The following is a 17,995-nucleotide window of genomic DNA, read 5'->3' as shown; positions in this document are numbered from 1 at the left end:
ACTTCAGGGCGCCCGGCTTCCCTCTGTAGGAAGGTTTTAACACCTCGTCTTTACTTCCCGCCTGCCGAATCCCGCACCGCCCAATCCCCTCGCGGCCCAAACTCCCTCGGGGCCCGCCCCTTGACGCGTCATTAGCAACTCCGCCATTTAAAAAAGGCTCTTTGGGGGACTACAAATCCCAGCATACAGAGCGGCTGACCCCTTTTGGTCTGCATGCTGCAGCCGTAGCCGTCCTTGGGTTCAATGAATTGCATCCTTTTTTTTTTTTTCTTTTTCTTTTTTTTTGAGTCAGGGTCTCGCTAGGCAGTTCAGGCTGGGCTTGATCTCACTATGTAGCCGAGGCTGGTTTCGAACTCACGGCCATCCTTCTGCCTCAGCCTCCCGAGTGCTGGATAAATTGCATCCTGAAAGTTTGTTTTTTCCAGATCAAGAAATAGACTCTACGGGGTTAATTGGCTTAGTTTTCCTCAGATAAACGCAGTATTTAAATTGTGCTTCACTAGGGGAACATATTTTTTTTTTAAAACAAAGTCTCGCTGCAAAGTCCAGGGTTGCCTTGAACTCACTATGCAGCCCAGGCTGGCCTTCAACTGGAGGCAATGCTCCTGCCTCAGCCTCCGGAGTGCTAGGATTACAGACTTGCGCCACCATGCCTGTCTAGGCGAACAATTTTTTTTTTCTTTTGTGAGACAGAGATCTCATTATGTTGCCCAAATTGGCCAACTCACTCCCTTCCTGGCTCAGTTTCCTGAGTAGCTGGAATTACAAGCACGCGCTACTGTGCTGTGCTGTATATTGTATCATTGAATCTAAAGTGTACTTTCAGAGACTTTAGAGTTTCTTTTCCATGTATTGATTAGGATTCACAGATGCTTAATAAAGACACATGATACTGACTTAAAGGAGTGATATCACTAAAATGTATGAGATTTCATCAACCTTGTTTTAGTAAAAGGATTCTCATTTGGCACTGGTGTCCCACAGGAAGGGAAAAACCAACTTGATTTAGTTGGGAATCACCCTTCTCCTTTTTTTTTTTTTTGGTACTGGGGATCAAACTCAGGTCCTTGTGCTTGCAAGGCAGGTGGCAGAACCACTGGGCTAAATCCCCAGCCCTCTCCTTTTCTTTCTTGGATTTTTTTGGGGGGTTATTCTTTTAAGTTTATTGGTACATTTTAGGTATATATTATGATCATATTCACCTTTGGGAATTTGTACCTGTACACGATACATCTTGGTTCTTATTTTTTCCCATTTCCCTTCCCTCCCTTCCACCCCTCCACCCCTCCCTATTTACAAAAGCTTTGTTTCTGTTTTTTCCGTCTTTGCTCATTTTTTTCTTTCCCTTCTTTCCTTTCCCCTGCAACCCCTCCCTAGATCTCCTTCCCCTTTGGAGTTTTTCTATTTCACAGTATCTACCATACATTTTGGTCCTCATTTGCACTTTCAGTTTCTCACACCAGAGAAACTATTCCAGTATTTACACATGTGTGTCCTATTTATTTTACTTAAGAGTATGGTCTCAAGGTGCATCCATTTGGCTATAAATGTCTCTAGTTTATCTTTCTTTAGTAAAGTACTCGCATTATAATTCAGGCTTGACTTGAACTCACTATGTAGGCCAAGCTGGCGTCAAACTCGTGGCAATCCTCTTGCCTCAGCCTCCTGAGTGCTGGGATTACAGGCGTGTATCACCATGTCTGGCCTCCTCCTCACTTTAAAAAAGGTCAATTTTACATTATTTATAAATTCCCCAAACTGTGAACAATACAAAATGCTCATCATGAGTGAATGGATGAGCAAAATGTGGTACATGGACAGAATGAAATACTGCTCATCAATAAAAATGAACTGCTAATACAAGCATCAACATGAGTAAATCACAAGATGACTATGTTGAATGAAAAGAATTCAGGCACAAAGACATTATATGCTGTATGGTTCTATTTATATGACATTTCAGAAGAAGAAAAGCTGTAGTTGTTAGCTCAATGATTGCCAGAGCACAGGATAGGGAAAGAGATTGACTGCAAAAGGGCTCCGGGGAGCTTTTTGGAGTGAAGAAAATGTTTTTATCATGATTGTGGTGGTTGCATGACTGCACACAATTGTGTAAACTCATCGAATTTTACACTGAAAAGTGGGGCATTTTATTTTATGTGAATTATACTTCAATAAAGTTCAGTCCCACAAAATTTTAAAAATATTGCCCCAAATGAGAGAGAGAGCATGTGCACTGCATTAAATCTAAGATACCATTGAATCTAACACCACCGATATTTTACATACCAAGAAAAATCGTGCCAACTGAACTATGATACACCATCAATCTTAAGATGTATCTTGAGCTGGAGAGATATACAGAGAGAGCAGTATTCAAGTTAGGAAGCAACAGGAGCCCGAAGCAGAAACTCTGGCTCAGGGCCAAGGTCCCATGTTTGCTGACACCTAGAATATATTAGGCAGACTCTGTCCTTGTGTGTTCTCACCCCTGTTGCCCGGCCTGTGCCTGATTTCCTAACTCCTGTTGCTGAGAACTTTTCCTGTATTTGGGATTGGCCTTCAGTACCCAGCTGTTCTTGACCTTCTGCTTAGCCGTGTTCTTTGAGCCCAACGTATGCCCCTGTTTTGGAGTGCTCAGTGGTTTTAAACCACCAGCTGTTATGGTAGGTGTCAGAGCATCAGGTCCCAGGGCTCAGACCCTAGACCTCTTTTTTAAAAAAAATCTACATTCACTCCTTTGTTAATTTCGTAATTCATTCAGTTTTTTCTCTTTTCGCTGACAACTCCAAAATTTCTATCTCCAGCCTGTTCCTCTCTCCTGACTTCCAGACTCACATCCAACTGCTCTCTTGCTCTTCACAAACTCTGAATGTCTCCAAAGTGGAACACTTCATCTTCTTCCCCATTCACTGTATTAGCTTCCTATTGTTGCTGTGACATTACTGAGACAATTAAGGGAGCACTATGGTGGGGCAGTGGTGGGACAAGAAGCCTGGAATGAGAAAACAAGCCCCACTACCCTTTGTAGCACGGCACGTTTCAACGGACCTGTCATAAGACCACAATAAAACCACACAAGCAGAATGTTTGTATGAAATGAGAAATTGTTACCAAAGAAAACTCTAAATAAGTCCCCAGCAATCAGACAGTTTCTACAGTTAAATGATAATGACAGTACAACATACAGGAACTTATGTGACACAATGAAAGCAGTCCTACAAGAGAAATTTATAGCAGTGAATTCCCATATCAGGAAAACAGAGCGGGCTCAAATAAACAACCTAATGTTGAACCTCAAGCTTATAGAAAAAGAAGAGCAAGTCAAGCCTAAAGCTTGTACGAGGGAGGAAATTATAAAACTCAGAGCAGAAATTAATGAAACAATACAAAGAATCAATGAATCAAAGAGTTGGTTCTTTGAAAGATTAAAGATATATCATGTAAAGGTATAAATTCCCAATGATGAATGTCATCATATTGTATACCTAAAATGTACCAATAAACAATGAATAAAAAATTGATAAACCTCTAGCCAAGCTTATCAAAAAAAGAAAAGAAAAGACTCAAATCCATGCAATTAGGAATGAAATGGGTGAAATCACAACAGATCCTGCAGAAATCCAGGAGATCATCAAAACCTACTTCAAGAACCTGTATTCTAATAAGATGGAAAATACAGAAGGAATGAACAGATTCCTAGATACATATGAATTAACAAAACTGAATCAAGAAGATATAGAAATTCTAAATAAACCAATATCAGCCAATGAAACTGAATATGTAATTAAAACCCTACTACCAAAGAAAAGCCCAGTCCCTGATGGATTCACTGCTGAATTCTACAAGAAATTTAGAGAAGACCTAATGCTGTTATTCCTCAAACTCTTTAATGAAATTGAAAGGGAAGCAATACTCTCAAACTCATTCCTGAAAGCAAGCATTGCCCTGATTCTAAAACCAGAGAAGGATCCAACCAAAAAGGACAGTTACAGGCCAATCTCCCTAACGAACGTAGATGCAAAAACCCTCAATAAGATACTGACAAACAGAATGCAGAAGATCATCAAGAAGATTATACACCACGACCATGTAGGATTCATCCCAGGGCTGCAGGGATCGTTCAACATATGCAAATAAATAAATGTAATATACCATATTAACAGAATCAACGAAAAAACTATATGATCCTCTCAACAGATGCAGAAAAAGAATTTGACAAGATCCAACACCCATTTCATGATAAAAACCCTACAGAAAATTGGTATAGATGGTCTTTATCTCAATCTGATAAAAGCCATTTATGACAAACCAACAGCCAACATCATATTAAATGGACAAAAACTGAAAACTTCCACTCTAAAATCAGGAAGAAGACAAGGATGCCCACTATCACCACTCCTGTTCAATATAGTTCTGTAAACACTAGCCAGAGCAATTAGACAAGAGAAAGAAATAAAAGGAATAAAGATAGCAAAGGAAGAAGTTAAATTATCATTATTTGCGGATGACATGATACTCTACATAGAAGACCTAAAAAACTCTGCTAAAAATATTCTAGACTTAATTGACAAATTCATTAGAGTAGCTGGATACAAGGTCAACACTCAAAAATCAATAGCCTTCTTATACACAAATAACAGACTCACTGAGAGAGAAATTGGGGAAACAATTCCTTTCACAATAGTATCCAAAAAACTCCACCAAAAGACTTTTAGATTTGATAACCAAATACAGTGGCATAGCTGGATACAAAGTCAACACTCAAAAATCAATAGCCTGTTCATGAATAACAGACTCATGGAGAGAGAAATTAGAGAAACAATCCTTTTCACAATAGCATTGCAAAATAATGAAATACCTAGGAATCAATCTAATGAAGGAAGTAAAAGACCTGTACATTAAAAACTACAGTACTCTGAAAAAGGAAATTGAAGAGGATATCAGAAAATGGAAAGATATCCCTTGATAGGAAGAACCAGTATAGTGAAAACAGCCATACTTCCAAAATTGCTATACAGAGTCAATGCAATTCCAATCAAAATCCCAACAGCATATCTCACAGAATTAGAAAAAACAACCCTAAAATTCATTTGGAACCAGAAGAGACCTAGAATAGCAAAGGCGATTCTGGGCAACAAAGGCAAAGCAGGGGGTATAAGCAATCCCTGACTTTAAAATATACTACAAAGCTACTATGATAAAATAGCATGGTACTGGCAAAAGAACAGACCAAAGGATCAATGGAACAAACTGGAGGATGCAGAAACAACTCCAGACATACTCAATCACCTTATTTTTGACAAAGGAGCTAAACACCCTCAGTGGAGGAAAGAGCCTCTTTGATAAATGGTGCTGGAAAAACTGGCTTTTCACATGCTGAAGATTGAAACTAGACCCATATCTTTCACTATGCATTAACCTAAAATTGAAATGGATCAAAGATCTAAATATTAAAACAGAAACACTAAGTCTGCTGGAAGAGAGAATAGGTACAATGCTTGAGAACATAGGTGTAGGCAATGACTTCATGAACAAAACCCAGACCACATGGGAAATACTACAAAGAATCAACAACTGGGACCTCATCTTATTAAAAATCTTTTACACAGCAAGAGAAACCACCAATAGAGTGAAGAGACAATTCACAGCGTGGAAAATAATTTTTACCAGCTATTCAGATCAAAGATTATTATCTAGAATATATAAAGTGCTCAAAAAAAATCAGACCTCCCAAATGTAAAGACTCAATCCAAAAATAGGCATCTGAAATGAAGAGACATTTCTCAGGTGAAGAATTAGAAACAGCAAATAAATATATGCAAAAATGTTCAACATCACTGGTCATTCATGAAATGCAAATTAAAACAATGTTGAAATTTCATCTCACTCCAGGAAGAATGACTGCTATCAAGAAATCAACCAATATTGGGCTGGGGATTTAGCTCAGTGGTTCCGTCGCTTGCCTTGCAAGCGCAAGGACCCGAGTTCAATCCCTCGTACCAAAAAAAAAAGAAAAAGAAATCAACCAATAGAGCTGGGGATTTAGCTCAGTGGGGCCCTGCCTGCCTCAAAAGCACAAGGTCATGAGTTCAATCCCCGGTACCAAACAAACACACACAGACACACAGACACACACACACACACACACACACACAAAAGAAATCAACCAATAACAAATTCTGGAGAGGCTGTGGGGAGAAAGGAACCCTTTTCCACTGTTGGTGGGAGTGCAGACAGGTGCAACCACTGTGGAAATCAGTATGGAGATTTCTCAAAAAACTAAAACTAGAGGTTCCATTTGACCCAGCTATACCCTTTCTTGGTATCTTCCTGAAAAAATTAAAAGCATGGTACCAAAGCAATACATGCATGCCCATGTTTATAGCAGCACAGTTTGTAATAACTAAATCTTGGAAACAGTCCAAATGCCCATCAACCGATGAGTGGATAAAAAAGATGTGGTTTCAGAGGCCAGGGGTTCTGCTACTTGCTGTGAAAGTGCAAGGTCCCAAGTTTGAACCCCGGTACCAAAAAAAGATGTTTTTTTTTTTTAAAACAATGGGGTACTACTCTGCCATAAAGAAGCATGAGCTTCAGACATTTATAGCTAAATGGATGGACCTTGAGACCATACTCCTAAGTGAAATAAATTGGAAACATATGTTTAAATACCGCATTGTTTCTCTGGTGTGAGAAACCAAAAGTGAAAATAAGGACTGAAACGTATAATGGATGTTGGGAAATGGGAAGAAAGTGTTTAAATGGGAAGGGGAACAAGGGAGGAGGGAGGGAGAAAGGAAGGAAGGGACAAGAAAAAAAATGAAAATAGAAGGAAAAAATGGAAACAAAGCTTCTGTACATAGGGAGGGGAGGGGGCTTGAGGGGGGAATGGGATAAAATAAAATAAAATTTATTGAAAAAAATAAGGGCCAGGGATTTAGCTCAGCGGTTCCGCTGCCTGCTTTTCAAGTGCAAGGTCCTGAGTTCAATCGCCGGTACCAAAAAATAAAAAAAAATTAAAAAGTCCTCTAGCTTCATTTGTTCCTAGTTAAACTTTTTTTTCAGAGGGGAGGAGGTTCAAGGCCTCATGATGTAGTCCAGGCTGGCCTTGAACTTGCAATCCTCCTGCCTTAGCTTCCAAAGTGCTGGCATTACAGGTGTGCATCATCACACTTGACTGGCTCTTAGTTAGGGTGCAATCACTACTGTTTAAGGCCATACAGCCAAGCAACACATTATTGGTTTCCTACTAGCTTTGCTATAGACAATGCCTCTGACATGTGGGTTGTGACAGCAGCTGCCTATGTTACTTCCGGGGAACATGGAGGCTGCATTTGCTGAAAACACAAACCCTTCACTTGAGCCGACAGAAATCTCATCAGTGACTAAAATGGGATAAAAGGCTTGGCATCTCTTTTCCTATTGTGTCTGTCCCCTTTGCTTTGTTTGTTTGTTTGTTTTTGGTACCAGGGATCGAACTCAGGTCCTTGCACTTTCGAGGCAGGTGGCGGAAACTCTGAGCTAAATCCCCGGCCCCCGCCCTTTGCATTCTTAGCCCTTGGGTCAGACTCTACTCAGCTCTGCACATAGACATATTGATCATTTAAAAAAAATTTTTTTTTTGTCCAAGACCCATAGCACAGGACTAACTTGACCTATCGCTCACTGGGGCTGGTGTTTTCTTTTTCTTTCTCTCTCCCCTCTTTTCTGCCCTCACCCTTGTGCTTCAGAAGCCACTAAAGCCCAAGCCCCCAAAGTCCTCTGCTGCTGTCATAGGGCCCAGACCCAAAGGCCAGGGTGTTTTGCACGGGTTATGGTGCGAGAGGCATGGAGACGCAACAACCTCCATGACAAGTTGACCATAATCACCTGCTGGTCCAAGTCCATCACAAGGGGAAATATATTTTGGAACCGTGCCACTGGCTACTGGGAATTTCCAGAGTCCCCCCCTACCTGTGACAGCAAATTAATAAAAACTGCCACTGTCTTCATTCAGGAAGCAGCAGCTTGGTCACTCTCTCCATCAAGTTCTCAATAATTCACCTCACCCCCACCCTCACTCCAATAAAGCTTTGCCCTGTGAAAATATGAACTTGCGATCTCACCCAGCCTACTCTCTGCTGTCTCTGGGTCAAGAGAACCTGTTGTCCAGTAGCATTACCACAAATTTAGTGGGTTTAAATGATACAAATTTAGGTTAAAAGTCCACCATGAGTCTCACTGGGCTAAAGTCGAGGTGAGGGCAGGAATGAGTTTCTTCCTGGAGGATTTAGGGGAGAATCTACTTCCTTGTCTTTTTTAGATTCTTGCTGTTGCTGGTACTCTCTGTTTCATGGTCCTTCGTCAGTCTTCAAAGCCTGCAGCATAGCATCTCTCTCTGACCCCGTTTCTGTCGTTTTCACCTTCTTTGCCTCTCCCTGTGCTTTTAAGGCCCTCTGTGATTACTTTGGATACATCTGTATAATCCGAGAGAATCTTCCTAAAGCTGGCTGATTAGCAACTTTTTTGCCGTATTAACCTAACCTAGCCACAGATTCTGGAGATTAGGATATGGACAAAATTGGTAGGACCATTATTCTGCCTACGGCACACTGGTACCGGGGATCAAATGCAGGACCTTGGGCTTTTGAGGCAGGCACTGTGCCACTGAGCTAAATCCCTGGCCCAACTTCCTTTGTTTTTTGAAAAACCCTTAATCCTCCTGCCTCAGCCTCTTGAGTAGCTGGGATTACAGGCAGGGACCACCCTGCTGGGCATAAACTTTCTTTTTAGTATTTTAAACTTTCTTTTTAATTCAAGTATAACACACATACAGATGAGATCACAGATGGCAAGCAAATAGCTTGCTAAATTTTCACAAAGCAAACACACTCATGTAACCAGCATGGAGATTAAGAAACAAAACATTGGACCAGGGATTTAGCTCAGTGGCACTGCACCTGCCTCACCAGGGCAAGGTCCTGAATTTGATCCCCAGTACCAAAAAACAAAAAAGAAAGAAAGAAAAAAGAAGGAGAAGATGTGGCCCCGTGGCAGAGCATTCGCTGAGAGTGTGAGGCCCTGGATTCTGTCCCCACAACACTGCCAGTGCTCCCTATGCTCCCTGCACCACCTTCCTAGTCTCCTTCCCCAGCAAGAGCATCCCCATCCTGAACTCGAGCAGCACCCTTAGTTAGTTTTGTCTGTTTGAAACTATAAGGGTATGCAATCGTATGTTATATATTCTTTTCATGTTTTACTCTGCATTCCTCTGGTGACTAATGAAGATGAGCATTCTTTCACCATATGCCTTTTAAGTCTTTTAGTTATTACACCATGTTATATTATTCATTTCAAAACTAAAGAAAAAAACAGGTAGGAGTAGTGTTATGGCTCCTTTTCACCAAGTAAGGAAAAGAGCAAATGTGTGTGTCTGTGTTTCAGAGCAGAGGGAGGGAAGTGTTTTCTTTTACCCAAATTTCATCTCACTGTTAGTACAGAGGGCTTGTTTTTCTTTTTGCAGTTACTGGGCATTGAACCCAGGGCCTTCAGACTGAGCTATATCCTCAGCCCTTTATTTGTTTATTTATTTATTTTGAGACAGGGTCTCACTAAGTCTCTAAATTTCCCAGGCTGGGCTTGAACTTGCCATCCTCCTGCCTCAGCCTCGCAGGGTACTGGGATAACAGGTGTGTGCCACCACGCCTGGCTGTCCAAAAGTTCTTCCCATCACTGATTTCACTGTTTCACCCTACACCACACTTTGAGGTCCTTCTTTCTCACTTGCTGAGATGACGGATATCATATTTGGGACTCCACCTTAGAAAAGCAGAAGGAAATACATATATATGTGCAGAGAACTTTTCAACTCTTTTCCCAGACTTTATTGAACAGGCTTTTCAAATAAAGTATATCGCTCATTTCATATTAACTCTTTTCACAAATAAAACTTCTTATAGGAATCATGTGGGACTCCCTGGTATTTAGTGTCATTTAGCTTATTGGGAAGTATAGAACTCAAATCCAATTTCAAGAAAAATTGATTTTCACTTAACTATTGTGTTCATTGTTGCCTTTAATTAATTGTTGATGCAGAACAGCTCTAAATTCACCCAAATTCTAAACAGGAAATTAGGAAGAGTTGGATAATTTGTACAGTACAAAACTTTTTTTCCAAGCTGGGCTTGGTGACACACGCCTGTAATCCCAACACTCAGGAGGCTGAGGCAGGAGGATCTCCATGAGTTTGAGGCCAGCCTGGGCTACATAGTGAGTTCAAGGCCAGCCTGAAGTAATAGCAAGACCCTGTCTCCAAACAAAAACATTTTTTTTCACATAAGTACCTGCTAATGCTATCTGTGAAAACATAATATGTTAGGGCTGGGGATTTAGCTCAGTGGTTCCGGTGCCTGCCTCGCAAGTTCAAGGACCCGAGTTCGATCCCCAGTACCAAAAAAAAAATAATAATAATAATAATATGTTATTTTATGGATTAAGCAACTTAAAGTTACACTTAAGAATTTTGGACTCTAATGTAAAAAAGAGATTTACATAGTATAATCATTTGATGTGCCTTCCCATTAATTAAAAATTATAGTAAATGCTATTAACCAACAATTTCCCATGCCTACTGATGACACAAAACAGAAGGGAATGGAAGATATGACAAAGAAATTCACTTACATGGGAACAAAGGTGAAATTCTCAATTGAAATAATTTTTTAGTTTACAGGCAGGGGTGGTGGCATGGGCCTGTAATCCCAGCATTTAGGAGGCTGAGTCAAGAGGATTGCTGTGAGTTTGAGACTAGCTACAGAGTAAGTTGAAGGCCAGCCAGTTAGATTCCATGTGAGGATGCCACAATTATGTAAATTTGTAAGTAAATACAATAATTTTTTTGAGACAGGGTCTCACTTTGCAGTTCAGGCTTGTCTTGAACTCACTACGTAGCCCAGGCTGGCCTCAAATTCACAGTGATCCTCCTGCCTCAGCCTCCCGAGTGCTTGGATTACAGGCATGCGTCACTACACCCACCCCCACATTTTTAAACAATCATTTATGTGATTTCATTTCTGCCTTTACTTATGCTTGATGCTGTCATGGACATCTGGGCCTCCCTAACCCACCATTTCATCTTGTGCTTCCTTATATAAATGACATTTTGTTTCTCCTGGCGTTAATTGCTTTGATTATTTTATGCTATAGTTTGGATTTTTTGGGGGGGAGGGTTTTACTAGGGATTGAGCCCAGGTCCTTCTCAGTGAGCTCCTTCCTCAGCCATTTTTTTTGAGACAGTGTCTTACTAAGTCTCTATGTGGCCCAGGATGGGCTCAAACTTGTGATCCGCCTGCCTCAGCCTCCTGGCATTCCAGGTATATGCCATCATACCCAGCCCTACAGTGTGCATATTTAATGTCCCGTAAAAGCCTATGTGTCCAAGGTTGGTTTCCACCCTGAGGTAATGATATAGGGCACCAAGTAATCCAAATAAACAAAAATGATCAAAATAAGGGAAATATAACTCCCAACCTGCTAGATATCTGAAATGTGAGTTCGTGTTCTTAAAATTGAAGAACAAATTCTAGGAACAATGGAGGTTAAGAGTAAGGAGTATTTATTGAGGGAGAGAAAGCTCCTGCCTGAGAGGGACAGGAGGGGACACCCCACTTCTCAAAGGTGTTTTATGGAACAAAACCATGTGGTGAGGGGAGTACAAAGTGGGACAAAACTATAAAATCCAATGGAAAATCACAAAGTGGGTAATGAGGTGGGACAAAACCATGATCAACCAATAAGATTACAAGTACAGTCACCCAGGTAATATTGATTAAATGGAGGTTAAATGGGGAAGCTAGTCATGAAGCAAGGTACAAGGATTTTCTGAAAGGAATGGACTAGCTAAGGATGGTTTGGTCCCCAATTAAGGTGAATGAGGTCAAATTTAGATTATCAATCACTGCTATTCATCCCTAAGGGAAGTATGTAGGTGTAGTAGTTGCTCTCTTTTTAATGTTAACCTTCAGTGAAAGTGTCTCAATTGTTTTCTATGCTGATAGCCCAGGCTTGTCTAACTGCCTTATAATTTCTAACTGCAATAGTACTACAAGAGGTGGTGGGAACTTTAGGAGGTGGAGTCTTGTGGGAGGAAGTTGGGTCCTTGCTGGGACATGCTCTTGAAGGGAATAATGGAACCTTAGCCCTTTTATGTTTGTCTTTTTCTATTTCCAGCCTCAATAAGGAAACCAACTTTACTCCAGCTTGGCTCCACCATGTACTTCCGACCATGCTGTGCTGCCTCACCACAGGCCCAGATGCAATGGACCCAAGGACCACGGACTGCAATTTCTGAAACCATGAACCAAAATGAACCTTTCCTTCTTATAAACTATTTATCTCAGGCATTTTGTCACAGTAACAGAAAGCTAACAGTTTATTCCTTTGATTGATATTTTTCCTTGTACCATTACTATTTTTTCCATCAAACTCCCTCACAGCTGTAAAACCATACTCTATAAAATAAAATATCAGATAATCTATTAATGTGTCTGTATGTGATACTGTGGACTGAACTCAGGATAGGCACCCTACCACTGAGCATCCCTAACCCTTTTTAATTTTTTTTTGAGACAAAGTCTTGCTATGTCCGCCAGGCTAGCCTTGAACTCACTATGTAGCCCAGACTGGCCTTGAACTCACAGAAATCCTCCTGCCTCAGCCTCCCAAGTGCTGGGATTATAGGTGTGTGCCACCATGCCTAATCAAAATTATTTTTGAGACAAGGTCTTACTAGGTTACCCAGGCTGGCCTCATTTTAGGGATCCTCCTGCCTTAGTAGCTGGGAGTATAGGCTTGACCTTCAGGTAACCTATTAATTTTCTATTTTGAGACATCCTTCCTGTTGTGATCTCTCCTCCTACTCTTATATGAGTTGTTTGAACTTTAGGCCTACTGTACAGATGTTACCCTGATATTTCACTTTGCTTTTCTTGGATTCCCCTGTTTACTGGGTGTCATTGTACTGTTTTTGGCTGTTTTGGTTGTTTCCAATTTGGGGTTATTGCATAATATTGCTATATACATTCTTACACATGTTTCTTAGCACATGCAGTACCAGGGATAGAACTCAGGACCTTGCACTTGCAAGGCAGGCGCAGTGACACTGAGCTAAATCCCCGGCTCTAGCACATGCAATTCTGTTGGGTATATACCTAAAGGTGGAATTGCTGGATCACAGGTTGTGAATATATCAAACCTGTGAGCTTGGATGGAAAAATTTACATCTCTATTTTTACTAACAATTAACTGAAATTTAGCATTACCTGCAATTATGAATGTAGGCAACAAACTACAGCAGAATTAACAGTACTTGTGTCTTGGTTACTTTTCTCTCATTGCTGACACAAAATACCTGACACCCAAAATTAAAGGAGGAAAGATTTATTTAGCTCACAGTTTGTAGAGGTTTCAGTCAGTAATTAGCTGGCTCCAAGGCAGAGTGGCAGATGGCAGAGGGTTTTCACAGAGGAGAAGCAGTTCATGGTGCCCACATGGTAGCAAAAGCAACAAGGGACCTAACAGTGTTTTTCTGCCCTTTTTATCTTATCCAGACTACCAGGATTAGGGGGGTGCCAAACCAATCAGTGAACTGATTTAGTAATTATGCATACTTTATCCTAGCATCATACACTTTATTTATTTTGGGGGAGGGTTGAGACAGGGTCTCACTTTGTAGTTCAGGCTGGCCCTGAACTCACTATTAGGCTAGGCTGCCCTCAAACTCTCAGCGATCCTCCTGCCTCAGCCTCCTGAGTGCTGGGATTACAGGTGTGTGCCATCATGCCTGGCTTGCATCAGACACTTTAGGTTCAGCCACCTCTGAAAAAACCACCTATGACTACATGAGGCCCTGAGGGGACATCTAGACACAAGCCATAACAACTTGTGATTCAGCCTGATAGAGAACATAGCTTTCTTCCTACCCCTTTAGAGTTGTTGCAGATGACATAAGATATTGATTGCACTGCTGCCACCTTCCTGAGTTGTTTTTGGGGATTCAGCATCACACATTGGCTTGTTCCCTGTCGCCTCCCCATCACCAGCCTCCATGCATGTGCTTAGGTCTCCTCATCCCTCCTCCATTCAGCTAAGCACATTTTCCAGCCTTGTGACTCATACCCTTTATAATTCTCTGTTATGCTACCACATTTCCAAGGTGCCTTCTATGGCTTTAGAGTTCTATTGAATCTGTAGTTATGTCTCTTTTTTCAATATTTTTATGTATATCTTTGATCTTTGAAAATAGATCAATCTTGATAGAAGTAAGGCTATTTTTTTTTTTAAAAAAGAAGAAGTCTTGTTATGTTACTCTGGTTGGTTCATAATACCTGGGCTCAAGTGACTCTCCTGCCTCAGCCTCCTGAGAAGCTGAAAATACAGGAACATACCACCATGCCCAGCTTATAGTATGTCTATTATATTAGCATTTTCAAGGAACCTGCTTTTGGGTTTGTTGATTGTCTTTATTTTTAAATTTTTTTTAATATATGGAGATTGACAGTAGCTTTATTGTAACAGTCAGAAATTGGGAACAATACAAATGTCCATGAACAACTGAATAGGTGAATAAACTGTGCTTTATCTGTAAAATGGACTAATACTCAGAAATGTAAAGAAATGAAATTTAAATATTGATTTTAAAAAATTATTCTGTACCGGGCATGGTGGCACATGGCTGCAATCCAGCACTTGGGAGGCTGAGGCAGGAGGATCACCAAGAGTTTCAGGCTAACCTGAGCTACATAGTGAGACCCTGTCTCAAAGCCCTCCCCCCAAATTATGCTGTGTCCAAGAAGCCAAACAAAATAGCATATATACAATATGGTTCCATTTGTTCATAACTCTAGAAAATGCAAAATAATATATAGTGATGGAAACCTGAGGATGGGGATAAAGATACAGAGGAACTGCTGTGTTTTTTAAGTTTTTGCTCTTCTCTCTATTGTTTTCTTCCCTGTACCTCCTCAGTTTATTCTGCTCTTTTCTAGCTTCACAAATTAAAGGATTTATGTAATAATTTGGAATTATTTTTTGGTGGTGGGTATTGAACCCAGAGCCTCATGCAGGCTTAGCAAGCAATCTCCCACTAAGTTACATTCCCAGCCTGGAATATTTTTTAAAAGTGTATTCACTCCTATATATTTTCTTTATGATTTCATTTTAATAGGATTATTTTTTGGTAGTGCTGGGCCTTGCACACACAAGGGGAGCCCTCTAACAGTGAGTTACACTCCTTGCCCTAATGACTACATTTTTTGCTTGCTTCTTTTTTGAGACAGTCTTGCTAAATTGCCCAGGTTGGCCTTGAACTTGCAATCCTCCTGCCTCAGCCTCCCAAGTGCTGGGATTACAGGTGTGCACACCATGCCTGGCTCAATGTCTCCTTTTTGTTTTGTTTTGTTTTTAGACAAGGTCTCTGCTGTTTAGTTCAGGATGGCCTTGAACTCACAATGTAGCTCAGGCTGTCCTTGAACTCTCCTGCCTAGGCCTCCTGAGTGGTGGGATTACAGGTGTGTGCCACTAAGCCCAGCTCTTACTTGTTTTTATCTACAGTCCACCTGTTAATAATATTGTTTATTTTCTCTAGTTGTCTACCAGAAGGTCAATTATATGAGGACAGGTATTTCTGTCCATTTCGTTTATCACTGGATCTTAAGAATTTAGAAAAATGCCTGGCACATTAGGTGCTGAGGTTTTTTTCTTAGTAGACTTTATTTTTAAAGCAGTTTTAGGTTCATGGCCAAATTGAGTAAAAGGTACAGAGATTTCCCTAATATCCCCCACCTCCACACCTGCGTAGCCTCCTTAGTCATCAATGCCCTCACCAGAGGGCGTGTGTTCCAGCTGATGAATCTGCATAGACTCATCGCTGTCCCCCAGTTCCAAGCTCACCCCGACTCAGTGGGTAGATTCTTGGTGAGCATGCAGCATCCTGTGCGTGCCTTGGTTAAAGCCCAGCCCACACAAGATTTGTCCGTGTATCTCCTCCAGTAGCCTGCAAGCTTCCTGAGGGCAGGCACCTGCCCACCCTTAAGTACTGTATTAGGTAAATGTTTGCTGTCTGAATGAACAAATGTGGGAGGAAGGAAGGTGAAGGTGGCAGAGTGGGGTTTATCTGTTTCTCTAAACCTAGGTACCCTCAGCGTGTGCAGGAAGCCCTCATTAGGGAAGTTCCTCTGTTAACAAGACTCACCCTAACACTAGCCCCTTCACTCAGCTTGCTAGAAACAGGTCCACACTTCTCAGCCAAAATGGCGTTAGTTTCAAAACTGCTAAATAATCACCCATGGTCTGACATGGGTGATTTTACTTCTGCAGCATGGTTATACAATGCCGGTCCTAGGAGAGGGTCTCAATTTACAGTAGCTGTTATATGCGTCAGAGAGGTTAAGTAAATAGGAAAAATGTAATTTAGAACTGGATCATAGGAAAAACTGTCATAATGGACTGGTGAATTTGTCAGGCTAGGTTAGGCTATGTGGCAACTACAGATGTTACCAGAAACCTCAGAGGCTTCACTTGAGTCTGTTTCTCCCTCACCTAGAGTCCACAACAAGTTCAGGCAACTCTCCAGAACAGCTTTCCTCCATGGGGTGAATGTTGCAGTTGAATATGCTTCCACCTTTTAGCTTTACCATCTCAATATGGGACATTCAGTTTCACTTCCGCAGTGGGAGAGAGAAACTGGAGGGTCGCTAGTGGCTTAGCGCAGGTATAGTTTCTGCTGTCATGTGAATGGTCAGATCTAGTCACGTGTGATGCAAGTCATGCATAACGCAAGGCTGTGGGGAAGTGTAGTCTCCTGTGTGCTCCAGAAGGAAGGAGAGCAGAGCATGAGTCACTGTTCATAGCGGCTTCCAGAAATAGTAAGGCCAAAAGAGTGTGAGCAAATTGTAAATGGATGGAAGGATCAACTTCCTGAGTAAAAGCATGAGGAGATCCATGACTCCTCTCTACCAGTGAGACTGGTGAAAATTACAAAACAACCACCATTACCATTTCCAGTGTCTGGAAGGGGCCCTAAGGACCTAGACCAAATGATGAAATAGCTATTCAAGAGCATCTACTAACATTCTGAAAGATGGGTAGTATTGGAACCAGGATCCCTCCTCCCTCCATCCCAGTTCAGTGAGATTCACTCTGCTCCAGTGCAGCCAAGAATGCAGGGCCCCTCAGTACCCAGCTCTCACAAGGAAGCAACTCTGAAAAAAGAGGGTAATTCCCAAAGGCTTGGCCACTACTAGAGTTTCAATATATGAATGCGTATAGAGGGGAGAATATTCAGCCAATAACATTGCTCAATAGTAAATTTGGTGGTTTTTAAAAAAAATTAATTTTATTGGTACATTAAGGTATACAATATAATGATGTTCATCATTGGAAATTTGCACCTTTAGATAATCCATCTTTGTTCTTATTTTTTCCCCATTCCCCTGCCCTCCCTTCAACCCCTCCATTCCTCCCTATCTACAAAGACTTTGTTTCCATTTTTTCTTTTTCTCATACTAATTCCATTCCCTTCTTTCTTTTCCCCTACCCCTCCCACTTTCCCCTCCCCTTTGCCCTTTTTCTTCCTATTTCACATTATCCATTATATCTTTTAGTCCTTATTTACATTTTCAGTTTCTCACAGTAGAGAAACTATTCGTATTTACACACGTGTGTCCTATTTATTTCACTTAAGAGTATCACCTCAATGTGCATCCATTTAGCTATAAATGTCTCTAGTTTCTCATTCTTTATGGCTGAGTAATACTCCATTTTATTAAAAAAAAACACATTTTCTTTATCCAGTCTCCAGTTGATGGGCAATTGGGCTGCTTCCAAGTTTTAACTATCATGAATCGTGCTGCTGTGAACATGGGTGCACATATATCGCTGTGGTATGATTCTTTTAATTCTTTGGGGAAGATCCCCAGCAGGGGAATAGCTGGGTCAAATGGGACTTCCAGTCCTA

Source organism: Heterocephalus glaber, unplaced genomic scaffold (assembly GCF_053883595.1).
Source record: "Heterocephalus glaber isolate CG9 unplaced genomic scaffold, H.glaber_assembly_v1.0 deba00001730, whole genome shotgun sequence".
Taxonomy (NCBI): Eukaryota; Metazoa; Chordata; class Mammalia; order Rodentia; family Bathyergidae; genus Heterocephalus; species Heterocephalus glaber.
The sequence above is the reverse complement of the archived record's forward strand: the minus strand, read 5'-3'. Positions refer to the sequence as shown.